The sequence below is a fragment of the Schistocerca nitens genome, chromosome 2, assembly GCF_023898315.1.
Source record: "Schistocerca nitens isolate TAMUIC-IGC-003100 chromosome 2, iqSchNite1.1, whole genome shotgun sequence".
Taxonomy (NCBI): domain Eukaryota; kingdom Metazoa; phylum Arthropoda; class Insecta; order Orthoptera; family Acrididae; genus Schistocerca; species Schistocerca nitens.
Window position 1 is genome coordinate 683,069,257 of NC_064615.1, and position 19,631 is coordinate 683,088,887.

The window sequence follows — 19,631 nt, forward strand, 5'->3', positions numbered from 1 at the left end:
GTTTTCCAACACATCCTGGAGAATGGCCTTTGTTGCAGTTTTTTTTTACCCACAGACAGTTTTCTTTTTTTACACGCTTAGCAAAGATGGCTTCATCCCAGAGGACGACCACATCAAAGCTATAATCAAACTGCCAGTGCCGGCCGCGGTGGTCTAGCGGTTCTGGCGCTGCAGTCCGGAACCGCGGGACTGCTACGGTCGCAGGTTCGAATCCTGCCTCGGGCATGGGTGTGTGTGATGTCCTTAGGTTAGTTAGGTTTAAGTAGTTCTAAGTTCTAGGGGACTTATGACCTAAGATGTTGAGTCCCATAGTGCTCAGAGCCATTTAGCCAAACTGCCAGTGCCCAAGAACATGAATGGGGTCCAGTCTTTTTTGGGTAACAGTTTGTATTATCCCTCCCCCCAGCCATGCATATGTTACATCTTGTTAACCATCTTCACCAGCAGAGCATTTAGTTTGTCTGATACATGGTGCCAATGAGATTCTCAGTCCTTAAAGGAATGTTTGTGCTCTGCTCTGGCTTCTTTTACACTTCGTAAACCTTTAACTCTGGCCTCTGGCATGTCCCACTATGGCATTGGTGCAGTCCCGTCCTGTTGGACCCCGGATGGCAACGAACAGCTCATCACCTACACATTGAAGGTGCTTTTTGCCACACAGTGTAATAATTCAAAAGAGGAAAAGGAGGTGCTAGCTATTATTTTCGGAGTTAAAAAGTTTCATGTTTCCTTGTATGGAGCGAGGTTCCTCCTCATCACCGACGACAAGCCACTGGTTTCCTTTTGCCTAATAGGACTGTCTGCCAACTGCAGACGTGTGGTGTCTTTCTCGGTAACTGTTGCTAAGACACTCATTATTGCTCAACCGGCCAGCAAGCCAATGCTGATGGACTATAGTGGCTACCAGTGGGGGCCGATCTAGAGTTTGATTGACAGGAGGCTCTCATGTTTGCGTTGGGTGCTGCCTTGCAGGAAACTGAAAAATCGTTTTGGTGGTCCAGATGGTTTACCAGAGCATGTCTCTTCAGGTATGGACTTAGCTTGGTGTAGGGTTTTTCTCCTACCTGGTCGTCTCTACACTGTCCGAGGGGTTCTCCTGCTTGCCACAGAGGAGCTATGCTGTTGAGTAGTCATTCCCGATGTTGCCTCCTCACACACTCCAGTTGCTGTATGCCTCGCACTGGTGTAGGACTCGCACGAAGGCATTGGCGTGATGTCATGTCTGCTGGCCTGCAACCAATCATGACATCAAACATCTGACATCTGGCACAGAACCAGGCTGCACCATTGCACCAGTTTTCTCCTTGGCCAGTCCTGGAGCGCCCTTGGGGCAGGATGCATGTTGATTTCAGAAGTATGTTTTTGGGCAGCATGTGGTTGTTGGCGATCAACATGTTGTCTAATTTCCAATACATAGCCAAGCTGTCCTCTACGTTGCTGCCTGCCCCTGTCAGTTATTTTTAAGATTGAGGAACTTTCAAGACCATTGTGTTTAATAACAGTAGGAAATCTGTGTTGCGAGACTTTTGCATTTGTAATGTTATCTGTCATCTGACTACTGTCCCATTTCAACCAGCTTCTACCACAGAGGTGGAGTGCTTTGTGCGTACATTCAAGATCAGAATGAATACATCAGTGTGTGCCTCTTCTCGCAAAGATGCAATGTCAAGTTTCTGCCTATGTATCAGGTACCAGGTGACACTGGTTGATGGATGCAACCCAACAGAGCATTTGTCTGGGAGTCATTGGGGGGGGGGGGGGGGGGGGGCTCCTGGATTTGTTATTTGTTGGATCCCGAGTCACATGCCATGGACCAACCCTGCCCCACCGTGTTTTCCTCCTGGGCTGCTGTTTGGGCCCAGTCCTTCAGACAGTTGCATGGGTGGCTGCCAGCTCTTCACAAAGGTTGACAGTTGTTTGAGGTGGACTTTAGCAGGGAGCAGCTGACACCTCATGCAAATCAGTTGCACCCACATCTTTTTGAGACATCATCACCACAGTCTTCTGGTCCATCAGGTGGCAGGGTTGGTCAACGCTGTTGTTTTGGGTGTGGGCTCCCACTTATAACATGCTTCCCCATTGCCACACCCTCCTCTGTCCTCCCAACGCATGCAGCCTCAGGCCCCAATGAGGCTTCCACCTGTGCCTCCTGATGTTTAGCTCATGCATTCTGATCCATCCTCCTCCCCCTTCTTTGCCTCCTTGCCACCACGTTGCTGCAGGTGGCCGCACCTCCACTGCTGCTGGTGGACCCCTGGAGCTTCAGCCTCTGCACCCTTGATATGGAACCAGCGGTGCTGGCTTTGCCTCTTTTTATGGTTGATCCACTGCCGGGTTCTCTGGCAGCCTCTATGATTGCAGCACAAGCCTGCCCATTTTCAGCTCTATGTGGCTTCTCAGAAGGGGAAAGGATTTAGTATCCCCACCAGCAGACATTGCATTGGAGGCAGATGAGATGGCCTGGGTAGCACCACGGAATAGTGCAGAAACCTGCCATGGAGTGCACATGTGACATGTAGTATGGGCAGCCCGCTGACAGAGATGTTTCCCTGCAGGTGGTAATAAGATGAATAGGCCAGTGCTTATGGTGAGTTCAACTACAGTGGACCTCACCCTGCACATTGTTCTGAGTGTTATTGCTGAGTGCTCAGTCCACAGCTGATCACGTGAGCTGTATGAGCCTGTGTTATACCCATGCATGCCTCTAGGAGGGATTGGACTTTCTGCTTCTCATAGACTGACTCACATGATGAGTTTTTGTTTCATCTCATGGGGTTCTGTTCCCCGGTTGTTATCGAGCCATCTGTGAAGTATCCATGCTGATATTGTTGTGTAACAGCATTGTCACACAAGTGCAAATGCTAAACAGTGTAATATTGTTTTTATACTATATGATATGTCTTAATCATGCCTCCTTACCCCATGGCTCTTACCCACATTTTGGCTCTTGTTCAATGTTTAACCAGCATAACGTATTACGCAGCTCTATTACCGGAAACAAATGTGTACATGCATACTCATGCAGTTTCTCATAGCAGAAATACATATGTACCCTGAGGTGTGCCATATTTTTTACTGCCATGGTCATTTATAAGGTGCAAGTTAGAATGAAGAGCTGTCTATATTGCCAATGACCAATATCCCGTATCAGAACTCTATGGAAAATAACACGTAATATAATTAAGTGTACCAGTTAGTATACATTATAGTGGATTGGAGGAAAGGTCGGGTGGACAAAAATGTTGACATCAAGTACTGTGATTTGATTAATAATTCTACATTACTGAGGCTCATATTGAAGGAGAGTTTTACTGTGTTTGGTACCAAAGCAATACTTGTGAAAAAAAGTATCAGAGAGTTGCAAGAATTTTAATCCTTTTAAGATGTAAGTGTTTTCAATGAAACACTGAAGAATAGTGAAGTTCCTACTATTGTAGATTTCTTTGCGGCATTGTGTAACCCTTGTGAATGTTACTACCCTGTATTGAATCAGTCATTGCTGAGATAAAAGTAAAAGTAGTTCTAGTGAAGCTAGATATTGATGAACAAACAGATCTGGCATTGCCTTATTATGTTTATTGAGTCCCTGTGCTTGTAGCAATGAATGATGACAAGGAAGAAGATTGATTAATTGGCCTGCAAGATGTGCACAAGTTAAAAAAGTTGGTTGATAATATATGTGGAAGTAGTGAGGCAACTTCAGCAAAAGCATCACGTAATTTACAACATTATAAACATCTTACTGCGATAACTGTTCTCAGAATATAATTTCAATTAGTTCAATAATATTCTGTATATGATATTCTGCATCAAACATAATACAGATATGAACATAATCAAACCACTTCTTCCCAGAGAACAGAGTTCTATAGGTTTATACAGAATAGCAAATGGTGTTCACTCTTGTGCAATTAATAGCCACTTCAATAAGAGTACAGTAAAGGTTGTAGGTTGGGATTTAGAGTATTGTGTAAGTCATTAAAGGGTATCAATGTCTTGATGACATTTATGTGATTTTTGGAATGATGGCAGTCTAAATTACATACACATATCACAAAAAGTGTTGCATCACCTCAGTTCCAACAGTTCGAAGTTCCAAGAGTTCCAGAGTCTATATAGAAAATTGGAATAGAGATCAACATAAACATCATTTACACCCTTTTTATTGCTCATAAAAACAACACATTGCATGTTGTACCACCATACAGCGTGACCTTCAGAGGTGGTGGTCCAAATTACTGTACACACCAGTACCTCTAATACCCAGTAGCACGTCCTCTTGCACTGATGCATGCCTGTATTTGTCGTGGCATACTATACACGAGTTCATTAAGGCACTGTTGGTCCAGATTGCCCCACTCCTCAACGGCGATTCGGCATAGATCCCTGAGTGGTTGTTGGGTCACGTCATCCATACACAGCCCTTTTCAATCTATCCCAGGCATGTTCAATAGGGTTCATGTCTGGAGAACAAGCTGGCCCCCTAGTTGAGCGATGTCGTTAACCTGAAGGAAGTCATTCACAAGGTGTGCACGATGGGGGCGTGAATTGTCATCCATGAAGACAAATGCCTCACCAATATGCTGCCGATATGGTTGCACTATCAGTCAGAGGATGGTATTCACGTATTGTACAGCCATTACGGTTCCTTCCACGACAACCAGCAGCGTACGTCGACCTCACATAATGCCACCCCAAAACAGCAGGGAACATCCACCATCTTGCACTTGCAGTGTGTCTAAGGCGTTCAGCCTGACCGCGTTGCCTCCAAACACATCTCCAATGATTGTGTGGTTAAAGGCATATGCAACACTCATTGGTGAAGAGAATGTGATGCCAATCCTGAGCGGTCTATTCATCATGTTGTTGGGCCCATCTGTACCGCCGTGCATGGTGTTGTGGGTTGCAAAGATGGACCTCGCCATGGATGTCGGGAGTGATGATGTGCATCATGCAGCATATTGCACACAGTTTGATTCTTAACACAACTTCCTGTGGCGGCACGAAAAGCAATATTCAACATGGTGGCATTGCTGACAGGGCTGTGTCTGTGATACAATATCTACAGTCAACATCTATCTTCAGGAGTTCTGGGAACAGGGTGATGCATAACTTTTTTTGATGTGTGTATAATATTTAGATCATGTATTGTACTGCACACATAACTTAATGAAATTAACTCATCCTTTATGATAATCTGGAGAAACTTATCTTTTACAAATGAAATAACTTTCTGTGGAAAATTGCTGTCATTTGCTAATCAACAGGAGTCAGCTAATCTGCAAGTGACATAAAACATTTAAATAGAATTTTTCCATTATTATATAGAAATAGACAACAATGAGGACATTATGAGGTTAGTCAAATTATAGGACAAAAAGACTCAACCAAAAATATTTGTTTTAAAACAATAAATGAAAATTAATTGCTACAATAATAGTACGTTATGTCACTTATTTATTTTCTTTGTTCTGGCAGCAACACTGCCAGACACATGCATGTAAAGCTGCAGTTCTTAAGTAGAGCTAAGTGTGAGCAGTTCCAAGATGGAGCTCTTTTCGTACAGAGCTTATAGAGAGACAATTGTAGAAATTGTTTGAACTGAAAATACGAAATCATTCAAGTGCAAGATAATTCAATGAATTTTGCATAAACAATGGGAATCAAAGTGGAAAATGTAATACATGGAAGATATGTACAGTTCTGGCTTCGAATTTCAACACTATAATGGTAACCCAATTCCATGTATTTCACTTCTTCCTTGCATGTTCCTGGCACTGACAAGAAGAGATTTGAAAGTAAACTACAAGACTGCAGTTACACCAATTAGGTAAACCATTTGAAAACAATTGTAAGTGACACCTTTCTAGTTTAAAAAAAGTGAAAAGTATTGGCAAGTTACATATATGTATAAGAGCAACATGTCTGCTTACTATGTTCCTCAAATCATTTGGAAGACTGTTCTCAATAATAGGCCTTGTAAAATCAGGGGATCAGAAGGGGCAATGTATCTGGTTCTCATTATTCAGCTTGTTGCAGTTTACACCAGTCTCTTTCCTATTGGCCTTTTAAAATCAGAGGAGCAGAAGGGGCAATGTATCTGGTTCTCATTATTCAGTTTGTTGCAGTTTACACCAGTCTCTTTACTACTGGTATTTTCTACATCTCATCCACCCCTTTCATACATACATTCTTGTTGTTGTTGTGGTCTTCAGTCCTGAGACTGGTTTGATGCAGCTCTCCATGCTACTCTATCCTGTGCAAGCTTCTTCATCTCCCAGTACCTACTGCAGCCTACATCCTTCTGAATCTGCTTAGTGTATTCATCTCTTGGTCGCCCTCTACGATTTTTACCCTCCAAGCTGCTCTCCAATACTAAATTGGTGATCCCTCGATGTCTCAGAACATGTCCTACCAACCGATCCCTTCTTCTAGTCAAGTTGTGCCACAAGCTCCACCTCTCCCCAATTCTATTCAATACCTCCTCATTAGTTATGTGATCAACCCATCTAATCTTCAGCATTCTTCTGTAGCACCACATTTCGAAAGCTTCTATTCTCTTCTTGTCTAAGCTATTTATCGTCAACGTTTCACTTCCATACATGGCATGGCTACACTCCATACAAATACTTTCAGAAACGACTTCCTGACACTTAAATCAATACTCGATGTTAGCAAATTTCTCTTCTTAAGAAAAGCTTTCCTTGCCATTGCCAGTCTACATATTATATACTCTCTACTTCGACCATCATCAGTTACTTTGCTCCCCAAATAGCAAAACTCCTTTACTACTTTAAGTGTCTCATTTCCTAATCTAATTCCCTCAGCATCACCCAACTTAATTCGACTACATTCCATTATCCTCGTTCTGCTTTTGTTGATGTTCATCTTATACCCTCCTTTCAAGACACTGTCCATTCCATTCACCTGCTCTTGCAAGTCCTTTGCTGTCTCTGACAGAATTACAATGTCATCGGCGAACCCCAAATTTGTTATTTCTTCTCCATTGATTTCAATACCTACTCCGAACTTTTCTTTTGTTTCCTTTATTGCTTGCTCAATATACAGATTGAATAACATCGGGGATAGGCTACAACCTTGTCTCACTCCCTTCCCAACCACTGCTTCCCTTTCATACCCCTCGACTCTTATAACTGCCATCTGCTTTCTGTACAAATTGTAAATAGCCTTTCGATCTCTGTATTTTACCCCTGCCACCTTCAGAATTTGAAAGAGAGTATTCCAATCAACATTGTCAAAAGTTTTCTCTAAGTCTACAAATGCTAGAAATGTAGGTTTGCCTTTCCTTAATCTTTCTTCTAAGATAAGTCGTAGGGTCAGTATTGCCTCACGTGTTCCAACATTTCTACAGAATCCAAACTGATCTTCCCCGAGGTCGGCTTCTATCAGTTTTTCCATTCGTCTGTAAAGAATTCGCATTAGTATTTTGCAGCTGTGACTTATTAAACTGATAGTTCGGTAATTTTCACATTTGTCAACACCTGCTTTCTTTGGGATTGGAATTATTATATTCTTCTTGAAGTCTGAGGGCATTTCGCCTGTCTCGTACATCTTGCTCACCAGATGGTAGAGTTTTGTCAGGACTGGCTCTCCCAAGGTTGTCAGTAGTTCTAATTGAATGTTGTCTAATCCGGGGGCCTTGTTTCGACTCAGGTCTTTCAGTGCTCTGTCAAACTCTTCACGCAGTATCTTATCTCCCATTTCATCTTCATCTACATCCTCTTCCATTTGCATAATATTGTCCTCAAGTACATCGCCCTTGTATAGGCCCTCTATATACTCCTTCCACCTTTCTGCTTTCCCTTCTTTGCTTAGAACTGGGTTTCCATCTGAGCTCTTGATATTCACGCAAGTGGTTCTCCTTTCTCCAAAGGTCTCTCTAATTTTCCTGTAGGCGGTATCAATCTTACCCCTAGTGAGATAAGCCTCTACATCCTTACATTTGTCCTCTAGCCATCCCTGCTTAGCCATTTTGCACTTCCTGTCGATATCATTTTTGAGACGTTTGTATTCCTTTTTGCCTGCTTCATTTACTGCATTTTTAGATTTTCTCCTTTCATCAATTAAATTCAATATTTCTTCTGTTACCCAAGGGTTTCTACTAGCCCTCGACTTTTTACCTATTTGATCCTCTGCTGCCTTCACTATTTCATCCCTCAAAGCTACCCATTCTTCTTCTACTGTATTTCTTTCCCCCATTCCTGTCAATTGTTCCCTTATGCTCTCCCTGAAACTCTGTACAATCTCTGGTTCTTTCAGTTTATCCCGGTCCCATCTCCTTAAATTCCCACCTTTTTGCAGTTTCTTCAGTTTTAATCTACAGTTCATAACTAATAGATTGTGGTCAGAGTCCACATCTGCCCCTGGAAATGTCTTACAATTTAAAACCTGGTTCCTAAATCTCTGTCTTACCATTATATAATCTATTTGATACCTTTTAGTATCTCCAGGGTTCTTCCATGTATACAACCTTCTTTCATGATTCTTAAACCAAGTATTAGCTATGATTAAGTTATACTCTGCGCAAAATTCTATCAGGCGGCTTCCTCTTTCATTTCTTAGCCCCAATCCATATTCACCTACTATGTTTCCTTCTCTTCCTTTTCCTACTGACGAATTCCAGTCACCCATGAATATTAAATTTTCGTCTCCCTTCACTACCTGAATAATTTCTTTTATCTCATCACACATTTCATCAATTTCTTCGTCATCTGCAGAGTAGTTGGCATATAAACTTGTACTACTGTAGTAGGTGTGGGCTTCGTGTCTATCTTGGCCACAATAATGTGTTCACTATGCTGTTTGTAGTAGCTTACCCGTACACCGATTTTTTTATTCATTATTAAACCTACTCCTGCATTACCCCTATTTGATTTTGTATTTATAACCCTGTATTCACCTGACCAGAAGTCTTGTTCGTCCTGCCACCGAACTTCACTAATTCCAACTATATCTAACTTTAACCTATTCATTTCCCTTTTTAAATTTTCTAACCTACCTGACCGATTAAGGGATCTGACATTCCACACTCCGATCCGTAGAACGCCAGTTTTCTTTCTCCTGATAACGACGTCCTCTTGAGTAGTCCCCACCCAGAGATCTGAATGGGGGACTATTTTACCTCCAGAATATTTTACCCAAGAGGACGCCACCATCATTTAATCATACAGTAAAGCTGCATGCCCTCGGGAAAAATTACGGCTGTAGTTTCCCCTTGCTTTCAGCCGTTCGCAGTACCAGAACAGCAAGGCCATTTTGGTTAGTGTTACAAGGCCAGATCAGTCAATCATCCAGACTGTTGCCCCTGCGACTACTGAAAAGGCTGCTGCCCCTCTTCAGGAACCACATGTTTGTCTGGCCTCTCAACAGATACCCCTCAGTTGTGGTTGCACCTACGGTACGGCTATCTGTATCGTTGAGGCACGCAAGCCTCCCTACCAACGGCAAGGTCCATGGTTCATGGGGGGAGGCATAAATTCTTAATTACTTTTATTTCTTCACCGTGCTAACTGCGACTGTCTCGCCTAATGTTTTATTATTAGTTTCTTTATTTTTATACATATTTTATTGGATTTTGCTTCTCACTTCTGATCACATTCACATTTGTCGCCCCTTTATTTAGCACTGTTTTCATTTGCACTCACTGATCTCTTTTGATTTTAGTTTTGGTCTATTTCTCATCTGTTACCAACATCTTGGTGGTTTTAGAACTCTGATACTATAGTTTCATCTACTGATCCCTTCTTGCTTCTGAATTATTTTGAATATCTTATTTATGGTATGTTGTGACTTGTACTTCTGATCAGCATCTGTATGTCCAGCATTTTCTTTCTTGTAAGATTATTAATGTTCCTTTCTTTATGATGTTTTTTATGATGCAAGAGTTTTTAAAATTTCAAAAATTGTGTTTGTGTGCTTATCCAGCAACCATTGATAACATTTCAGCAGCTGATAAATAGATACTGCTCTTACAATGCAAAAAAGTAAATACTTCATTTGTTTTAATTTTGGTAACATGTCATTACTATTAATATTGTCATTACTTTGGCTGCATCAGTAGTATGAAAATTGCTAAAGGAAATATTCATTTTTTTTTTTTTACATCAGGTAATATCTTCTGTAATACATGCATTATATACTGACAATCTCCACTTTAAAATGAAAAATGTTATACTGACTGTAGCATCTGCTTAGAATATTCTTTATTTGTGTATTAACAAATATACCACTAAGCAAGTACACATTAAATGATCAGCAATAGACTTCAGAGGAACTCGCATTATCGGTGTAGTAACATTAACAGAGGAATAGAGGCCATTTGTCATTTTTACCATTGTATTAGACAAAGACATTGCCCACAAATATAACATGTTAAAACAATGATTGTTTTGGATTCTTATAGTCCTAAATCAATTATGAAACGTTTAAGGGTCAACAATACAATATCATGTATTTACTCAAGTGTCAAGACATCAACAATCAGAATAATATGAGTAGTAATTTACACAAAGTAACAATTTTAAGTGTGATTCTTGCTCAGAAGGAAAACACAATGTCCACTATACTCATAATTTCATTATTCTGTAGCAAAACATAACATAAAAAAGCAAAAGACACTCAAATCGAATGAATAGGAAAAACTGTTCAAACTAAAAGTAATTATGCACCATCTAAATAGAAAACGAAAACTTCACATTTTGAGTAAAATACTTTTTTATGTGAAACAGACAGATACAAATGCATTCATAGTCTAATATCAGCATATTGGCTTCACTTTTTATGTTTCCTTTACATTACTTCAAATTAGTGAGTGGTTGCTTCCTTTGATAAGATCCTAAACTTCCTCTTCCTTCATTATATAAGAAAGGAACTAACAACCTGTTTTTTATTGCCTTACCATCAACAGAACACAAAACGAATCTCATCATATGTCAGGCACAACTACATTATACAAATGCAAAACTTTTAGTAGGTGCTTGGGATGTCAACCAGTAGATGCTTCAAATTTTTATTTTACTTAAGTCATATTGAAATCAGTATACAACTGTATTGCAAACAGTTAATCCCATGTGAGTGATACAAAAGTGCAAGTGTGGATATCAAAATATGGCCCTCGTTAGGAAATGCTACAATGTTTCTCTCGCATGATAATGACTGTCAAAGAAACTATGCTACATATACTTGAATAAAATCTTTTTGGATGTTAGGACGCATCACTAAGAAACACTAAGACAGCTATAAAACATGTCTAGGCCATATTTGCAATGGACCTCCAAGCACTTATATGCTACATATACATGCCATAGACAGTTTAATGGAAAAATAATTTGATATTGTGTATTCGCCATTAGGTCGTATTGACCATTAGGTCTCATATTCCATGAAACTGTTGTGTCGATTCCCTAAGGTCTCGACACAATGAGTGGCTAGGTGCACGCGAAACTAACGCAGACGGGTGTAAATTCTGAAACAGGAGACTGGATGAAAAACTATAAAGAAAAGAAGAGTGATTTTAATATACTTAACTTTAATGTAGTCTTGTTCTTGTTGAAATACATCTCTTGCATAGTAGTAAGCAATTAGCAATGATACACATGGCGCCTTGCTAGGTAGTAGCGATGGACTAGCTGAAGGCTATTTAATCTGTCTCTCGGCAATTGAGAGGAATACTTGGTAGGTCTAGTCGCAAGCTATCTCGTCCGTACAACTGGGGCGAGGTCATGTCCGTGTCTTGTGACCTGCCCTGTGGTGGCGCTACGTTTGCGAATACACAGTGGCGACACGCGGGTCCGACATGTACTACAGGACCGCGGCCGATTTAAGTTACCACCTAGCAAGTGTGGTGTCTAGCGGTGACACCACATTCCTCCCCCGCAAATCGGCGAACGGTCGTGAGATAAGGCTTCCGCCCGCCGTGGGGAGGACCCCATGTTGACGTATGCGATGAGGTGGGGAGCCTAACAACAGGCGAGGCTGTGCCACCCGCACCCGGCCATTCGGTCCGAGGGGAGCTAGGAAACGCCTGCAAACCTAGTCCAGGGTGCACGTCAACATGAGGTGTTTGCGCACGTAATGATATAAGAGGAGCCGCGGGGTCGACCTCCATGTGGTCGGAGCACCCGACGGGCGAAGACGACATCTGGTCCGGAGCGGGCAAGAGGTCCATGGCGGAGGACGGCTGGTCACGGGAAGCAAGCGGCGGCGCGTGACCCAGGGAGGCGCGAGGCGGCTGCAGCGAAGCGTCCGCTGCTGGCGGCGCCGGCGGCGGCTGCGGCGGCGCGACGCCATGAGGCAAAATGGAAGGCATCGTCGGTAACACCTGGGGATGAGGCGAGCCAGTAGATGGGTCCCCAGGGCGCTGACCTGACGGCACCGTCGCTGAAAGCAGACGGGGAGCGGCAGAACCCAGGCGACGACAGAGGCGCAGCTGATTGAGATGCCGACGCACCTCACCAGAGGCCCCCAAAACCAAATACATCGCGCGGCCGAGGCAGCGAAGAATGCGCCCTGCGAGCCAACGCCGTGAACCGCGATAGTTGCGATAATAGACAACGTCGCCAGGAGCAAAAGCAGGAGTCTGCCGCTGCACAGGAACCTGATGCGGCGGATGCAGCAAAGACATCAGAGTTCGATGAGGACGACCATGGAGCAATTCAGCCGGCGAGCGACCATCGCGGGGCTGAGAGCGATATGAGGACAAAAAGAGCAACAAAGCGTCCTCCCGAGAATGCGACTCTTTCAACTTCAACATCTGCGACTTGAAAGTCCGGACCAATCGTTCAGCGGCACCGTTTGACTGAGGCGAAAACGGCGCGGATGTCAGATGTTGAATACCATTGGCCTTGCAGAATGACTGAAATTCTGCGGACATGAATTGTGGGCCATTGTCGGAAACAATAGTCTGCGGAAGACCTTCAATGCAAAAGATAGCAGACAAGGCTTGGATGGTGGCAGAAGACGTCGTGGAAGACATCCGGACAACAAAAGGAAAATTACTGAAAGCATCGACCACAACCAACCATCGAGCATTCCAGAATGGACCAGCAAAATCGATGTGCAAGCGTTGCCAAGGGGAAGTGGCTTTCGGCCATGCAAAGAATTTCCGCGGCGGTGCGGATTGTCGTTCGGCACACGCCACGCAAGAGGAGCACATATTCGTAATCGCAGCATCGATTCCGAACCAAGTACAGTGCTGACGAGCAAGTTGTTTCGTTCGCACTATACCCCAATGTCCTTGGTGAAGAAGCTTTAAGACAGAGGACTGTAACGAACGTGGGACCACGACTCGGGATTGATCATTATCGGAACGCAACAACAAAACACCACGTCGGACAAAAAGTCTCTCCTTGTGGGCAAAAAAACGGCGAACCAAAGGATCCTCGATCCGTGACTTTGACAAGGGCCATTGCGTAGCAACAAAACGCAAAACGGGAGCAAGGACAGGGTCAGCAGCTGTGGCTGTAACTACACGACGAAAATCAATCGGAAACGATGCGACCACGTCATCGGCTTCCGAATCAATGAACATGCAAGCAAGTTCGGAAGAATCGAATGCTTTATCCTCAGCAACAGGCAAACGGGACAACGCATCAGCGTTGCCGTGCTTAGCAGTGGACCGATACAAGATATCGTAGCGGTACTGCGAGAGAAAAAGTGACCAGCGAATGAATTTCTGCGCTGTACGTGGAGGTACAGGCTTGTTCGGATGAAAAAGCGATGTCAAAGGTTTGTGGTCCGTGATTATGGTAAAGTGACGACCATACAAGAAATCGTGAAACTTTGTTACACCAAACACAAGAGCCAAAGCTTCCTTCTCTATTTGTGAATAATTTCTTTGCGCAGATGAGAGCAATTTTGACGCAAAGGCAATAGGGCGATCATGCGAGCCATCCTTGTGCGCAAGCACAGCACCGATCCCGAAATCCGATGCATCTACCATCAACAAAAGGGGTTTTCGGGGATCGAATGGCGTAAGGCAAGTATTTGAAAGTAACGCCGATTTCAACTGGCGAAAGGCGCGTTCGCATTCCGTCGTCCAGACGAACGGAACACCTTTACGGCGTAAGCGATGAAGCGGAGCTGAAATGGAAGAAGCATTGCGCACAAACCGATGATAATAATTTACCTTACCCAGCACACTCTGTAGCTGTTTTAAGTTCTGCGGTGACGGCAAGTCCTGAATGGCACGAAGGTGCTCTGGACTCGGATGGATACCTTGGGCGTTAAGGACATGGCCCAGGTACGGTAAGTCACGAGCAAAAAACACACATTTGTCCTTCCTCAAGCGAAGACCATTCTGACGCAAGACCTGAAATAAGGTCCGGAGATTCTGCAAATGTTCAGCTTCTGTCTTTCCGGAGATCACAATATCGTCCAGATAGTTCGCAGCAGTAGGGACCGACGCACAAACAGTTTGTAAATATTGCTGAAACAAAGCAGGGGCGGATGCACACCCGAATGGCAGTCTTTTGAAGCGATACAAGCCAAGATGCGTGTTTACCACTAAGACGCGCTGGGATTCTTCGTCCACAGGTATTTGCAAGTACGCATCTGCTAGGTCCAATTTTGAAAAATATTTTCCCGGGCACAGTTTGTCAAAAAGATCTTCCGGGCGGGGCAAAGGAAAAGTAGCAGTCACAAGTTGTGGATTCACAGTGGCCTTGAAGTCCACGCAAAGTCTCAGTTTTCCGGAAGGGTTTGGCAAAATGACTAAGGGTGAGGCCCAGAGAGAAGCCTGCACACGTTCAATTACACCTTGAGATTCTAAATCGTGCAATGTTCTTGCGACCTCATCACGCAATGCGTGGGGAACATTGCGCGCTCTGAAAAATTTCGGTTGCGCGTTATCTTTCAGTTCCAAATGCGCTTCATAGTTCTTAGCGCAACCAAGGCCCGGTGCAAAAATGTCTGCAAATTCTTCACAAAGACTAGAAACACTGGCGGAAGGCACAGTCTGATTCACTGATAGGACCTGATTTACAATAGACATATTAAACAATTGAAACAAATCTAAGCCAAACAAGTTCACTGCACTAGAGGAACGAAGAACATAAAATGACACAAGTTTTGTCTGTCCCTTGTATGTTGCAATAAGGCTGCACTGTCCTAACACAGGTATATGCTGTCCTGAGTAACTAGTTAACGTAACATTTGCGGCACGCAATGGCGGGGCGCCCAGTTGTTTGTACGTGTCGTGATTGAGCAATGAAACTGCAGCTCCGGTATCGAGCTGGAATGGTATCACTTTTCCTGCAAAGTCTAAGTCCACAAAAAGTTTATTGTCTTGTTGACGACAAGAGCGACTGGCACGTGCAATTTGAACTGAGACAGGTACAGAAGCACTTGCGACTTTACGGGATTTCCGGCGACGTCGACGCACACTTTGGGTGGGACGAACACAGTCACTGTTAGCTAAAGTGTCACTGGACGGGTGGGAATGAACCACATGAATGTCCAAGGGTGAAGGTCCACGAGCCTGATTGTCCTGGGTTCGATTCCGGCGCGAAGCAAAAGGCCTGGAATTATTGCGAGTGTCTGATCTAAGCTTTTTCTGGCAAACACTTTGTACATGTCCTTTCTTTTGACAGTAAAAGCAAATAGCTTGGCGTGACGGGCAATTTTCACGCGAATGTCTAGTGGCACACCGCGGGCAAGATTTCACTGCATTTTCTTGCTGACGCGGCGCACGTGGTTGCAAGCGAGGCGGCCGCTGCGAAGTCGGGCGCGAGGGCTGCTTAGCGTCCCGTGCAGCGGGCCGGGCGGGCCGATTAATGTGACACACTGCTGGCGAAGTTTCAAATGATGCCTGAGCAAAGTCAAGTGTGTCTTGCCTGTCCAATATGTCTATCACTTGTTGCAGGGAGGGATTAACTAGTTTCAAAATCTGTTCCCTTATGCGAACATCAGAAACGTTCTGTGCAATTGCATCACGCACCATAGTATCTGAATATGGGAGGCCACATTCACAGGCAAACGCGCAGTCTCTAGTAAGGCCTTGCAAAGTTGCTACCCACTCCCTGTTAGTCTGACCGGCCGTACGTTTTGTACGAAAAAACGTATACCGTTTTGCAACAACATTAACTGTTTCTTTGAAATAGGCATCTAAAGCCGACAAAATTTCCTCGTAGGTCAGAGTTGCTACGTCGCGTCGGGGAAACAATTTCACTATCACACGGTAGGTAGACACACCTACACAAGAAAGCAAAAACGGCTGCCGCTCTTTACCTTGAATTCCATAAGCTGTGAGGTGGAACCGGAACTGATCGGCCCACTCAGTCCAGCTCTCGTTATGGGCCTCAAAGGGCCTAAATGGCGGTGCGACAGCGTTGTGTGGCTGCGGTAGCGATGAAGCGGCTGCCGCCGCATCGGTTTGCAGCGCACGTTGACCCTGGACGAGCTGTCCAAGGGCTTCCAACAACGCCTGCGTCTGCTGATTCTGCAAGCGAAAAAATTCGGACAGTACATCTGGAGAATGCGGCGAAGCCATGACACAAGCAAATTAGAGCAAGTATAACACAAAGACTGCAACGTGGGCGCGGCATCCCATCCTCGTCGCCAAAATATTGTTGTGTCGATTCCCTAAGGTCTCGACACAATGAGTGGCTAGGTGCACGCGAAACTAACGCAGACGGGCGTAAATTCTGAAACAGGAGACTGGATGAAAAACTATAAAGAAAAGAAGAGTGATTTTAATATACTTAACTTTAATGTAGTCTTGTTCTTGTTGAAATACATCTCTTGCATAGTAGTAAGCAATTAGCAATGATACACATGGCGCCTTGCTAGGTAGTAGCGATGGACTAGCTGAAGGCTATTTAATCTGTCTCTCGGCAATTGAGAGGAATACTTGGTAGGTCTAGTCGCAAGCTATCTCGTCCGTACAACTGGGGCGAGGTCATGTCCGTGTCTTGTGACCTGCCCTGTGGTGGCGCTACGTTTGCGAATACACAGTGGCGACACGCGGGTCCGACATGTACTACAGGACCGCGGCCGATTTAAGTTACCACCTAGCAAGTGTGGTGTCTAGCGGTGACACCACAGAAACTATTTAGCCGGAATTAGAAATTGCATCGGTCTCTCTTAATCCTCAAGTCGACATTCCTATATATAAAGTGTGCCAATCACAAATAACATTGCCTTCTACTGTTCCATTGCTGTTTTACAATTGCAAGCCTGTTCCTATTCTTTCATCATTGCTTCAGTCAACACATTGATGCGTTGCATTGCCATAAATTCAAATAAGCAGCAGTAGTATAAAATAATCAGCAAACTATATGAGGAAAAAAAAAACATGATCCATGGAAGAAAATGGTCCAGATTCTAAGCTAGCAGCACAATTCCACAATGATGCACTTGTCCACGAGATAATTAGTAATCAAATAAGCATGTGGCAAGGCTCTGATACAGCTTTACTGTTTAATGCTCCAAGGGCACTTGTACATGACAACAGAGTGATACAATGAAAGTTTATTTTATTATTGTTTAATTAAGCAATGATTTAGTGCACAAAAGTTTATTATAACATTGCCTTGATTTTGCTCATATATGTTTCCTCTGATAACATAAAGACAGCTATCCTTTACACACGTATAAAATATGCCACGCACCTGCTCATGTTACTAAAATTGGCACGCCCACTTGAGGGTTAATGGACATAATGACAAGAGCACACCCATATCCTTCATGGATTGCAAGGTCAGCAGTAATGCAGAATTTAATCAAATAAAACACATTATACTTCAAACTAATAGTATTTTTACTGCTACATTTATCATCAATTTCATACACTAGATAAATTCACAAGCCTTGTTTAGTAATTTATCCAAACTATAAATCACAGTCACACAAGCAAATGAAATACTATACAAATACTGCTTCATACCATTAGTGTGCTAGGGCTTCTCCCAGATGAAGAAATGTCTACAATCCTTTTGCAGAACCTGAAGAAATGGGTGAAAAAGAGAACAAAGAGCTCAATAACTGAATCATTGAGAATCAGAATACAGGAAACTAAAATCAAAACTTTAAGCGTATATAATTTACAAACAAGTCACAAAGAAAATCAACTTAGTTACAGGTTGCTTAAAACTCAAAAAATGATGTAAAAAGTGTGTAACTTCAAAAAGTAGGGCTGTATCACCCTTTCACATAAAGAAGACAGAGAATATAAAACATTCATTTTTAATCTTGCAAGTTAATTCAAGTAATCATTCCACGATGATAAAAATTATAACCACAGGAATAACTCGAATAGATGATAATGAGATCATATCATAACTAAAATATAAAGGCATTCATAACCAAGTGGACTTACAACAAATATGAGTATTATGAAGACATTATAGTTAATTTAAGCACAAAAGAACACAAGACAGAGAATACATACAATGTCTTCTGAAAAGAGTGACTGACAGGAATGAAGATTCAAAGCCTACCTTTTTTTCAGTAATGAGGTCATTAGATGGCTCTAGTGCACTCGACATGGAAAAGGAAACTGACCATGGCTATGTTGCACATCTGGGAGATCAGCCAGTGGAAACTGTGTCCAGTGATAGTAAGCATGAAGTTGCGGAGTTGAGGGCTGGACAGTATTGTTTTACTGTACACTCTTAACGGATTATCAGTGAACACTATTCAAACAGAGTGGACTTGAATAACATATTTTGTTACAAGCACAGAGTGCTGCGGCCTAAACTTCTTATTACTAACTCACAATTTTGAGCAAAATGTTTATCATTCGATTTTTACACTTACATCATTAGTTGATTATCTACTTAATTTTTTCCCCTCCCACAATACCTTATCAACATGGTCTATCAATGATTAGTCTCCAATTCACACTTAAGAGTTCACCATAGTGCATAGAACCACTTTCAAAATATTTCTCTACTCTACTAGCTTGACACATTCCACATCATAACACTATCACGAATTTGATCTATGGAACAAGTAACTACATAACTAACTATTTCACTCTCAAACAGCAAGTGCAAAAGATGAGCACCTGAATTTTTCATGTGAGCTTTTATTTCTGTTCTTTTATCATAACGGTAGTTTCTCTCTAAGTAGGTAAAAGTTAAAAGTAAGTTTATGACTGAAATTTTGAGAAAAGATCTCACAGCAACAAAAAACAGCTTTGTATTAATAACAGCACCCAAACTAGCTTATCATATTTATGAAGTCCTTTCCCTTATTTTGAGAAAATACAAAACAAGCTTCCCACTTTGAACTTTTTTATATGTTCTGTCAATCTTATCTTGGATGGGTCCCTTACAACACAGCAATACACAAGAGAAGTATAGATAACCATAGGGTAAGAAGTCGAAAATTTGTTGTACTTTCTAACTGTTCTGTCAATTAAACCTTTGGTTCACCCCCCCCCCCCCCCCCCTCCAAACATTTTTTACATGATGGTTCCAATTTAAGTTTCCAGAATGAGATTTTCACTCTGCAGCGGAGTGTGCGCTGATATGAAACTTCCTGACAGATTAAAACTGTGTGCCCGACCGAGACTCGAACTCGGGACCTTTGCCTTTCGCGGGCAAGTGCTCTACCACCTGAGCTACCGAAGCACGACTCACGCCCGGTACTCACAGCTTTTACTTCTGCCA

General features: G+C 42.9%; 1 protein-coding gene across 4 annotated transcripts in view; it reads right to left on the minus strand.

Annotated features, from left to right (window-relative positions):
• Window positions 1–17,066: 17,066 nt before the first annotated feature.
• The window catches only part of LOC126236821 (mitochondrial dicarboxylate carrier-like), an 85,047-nt gene continuing 82,482 nt past the window's right edge, over window positions 17,067–19,631 (minus strand). For all 4 annotated transcript variants that reach the window (XM_049946421.1, XM_049946420.1, XM_049946418.1 and 1 more), the window contains exon 9: window positions 17,067–17,960. The gene's annotated coding sequence lies outside the window, so the exon portion shown is untranslated. The remainder of the gene's footprint in view (window positions 17,961–19,631) is intronic.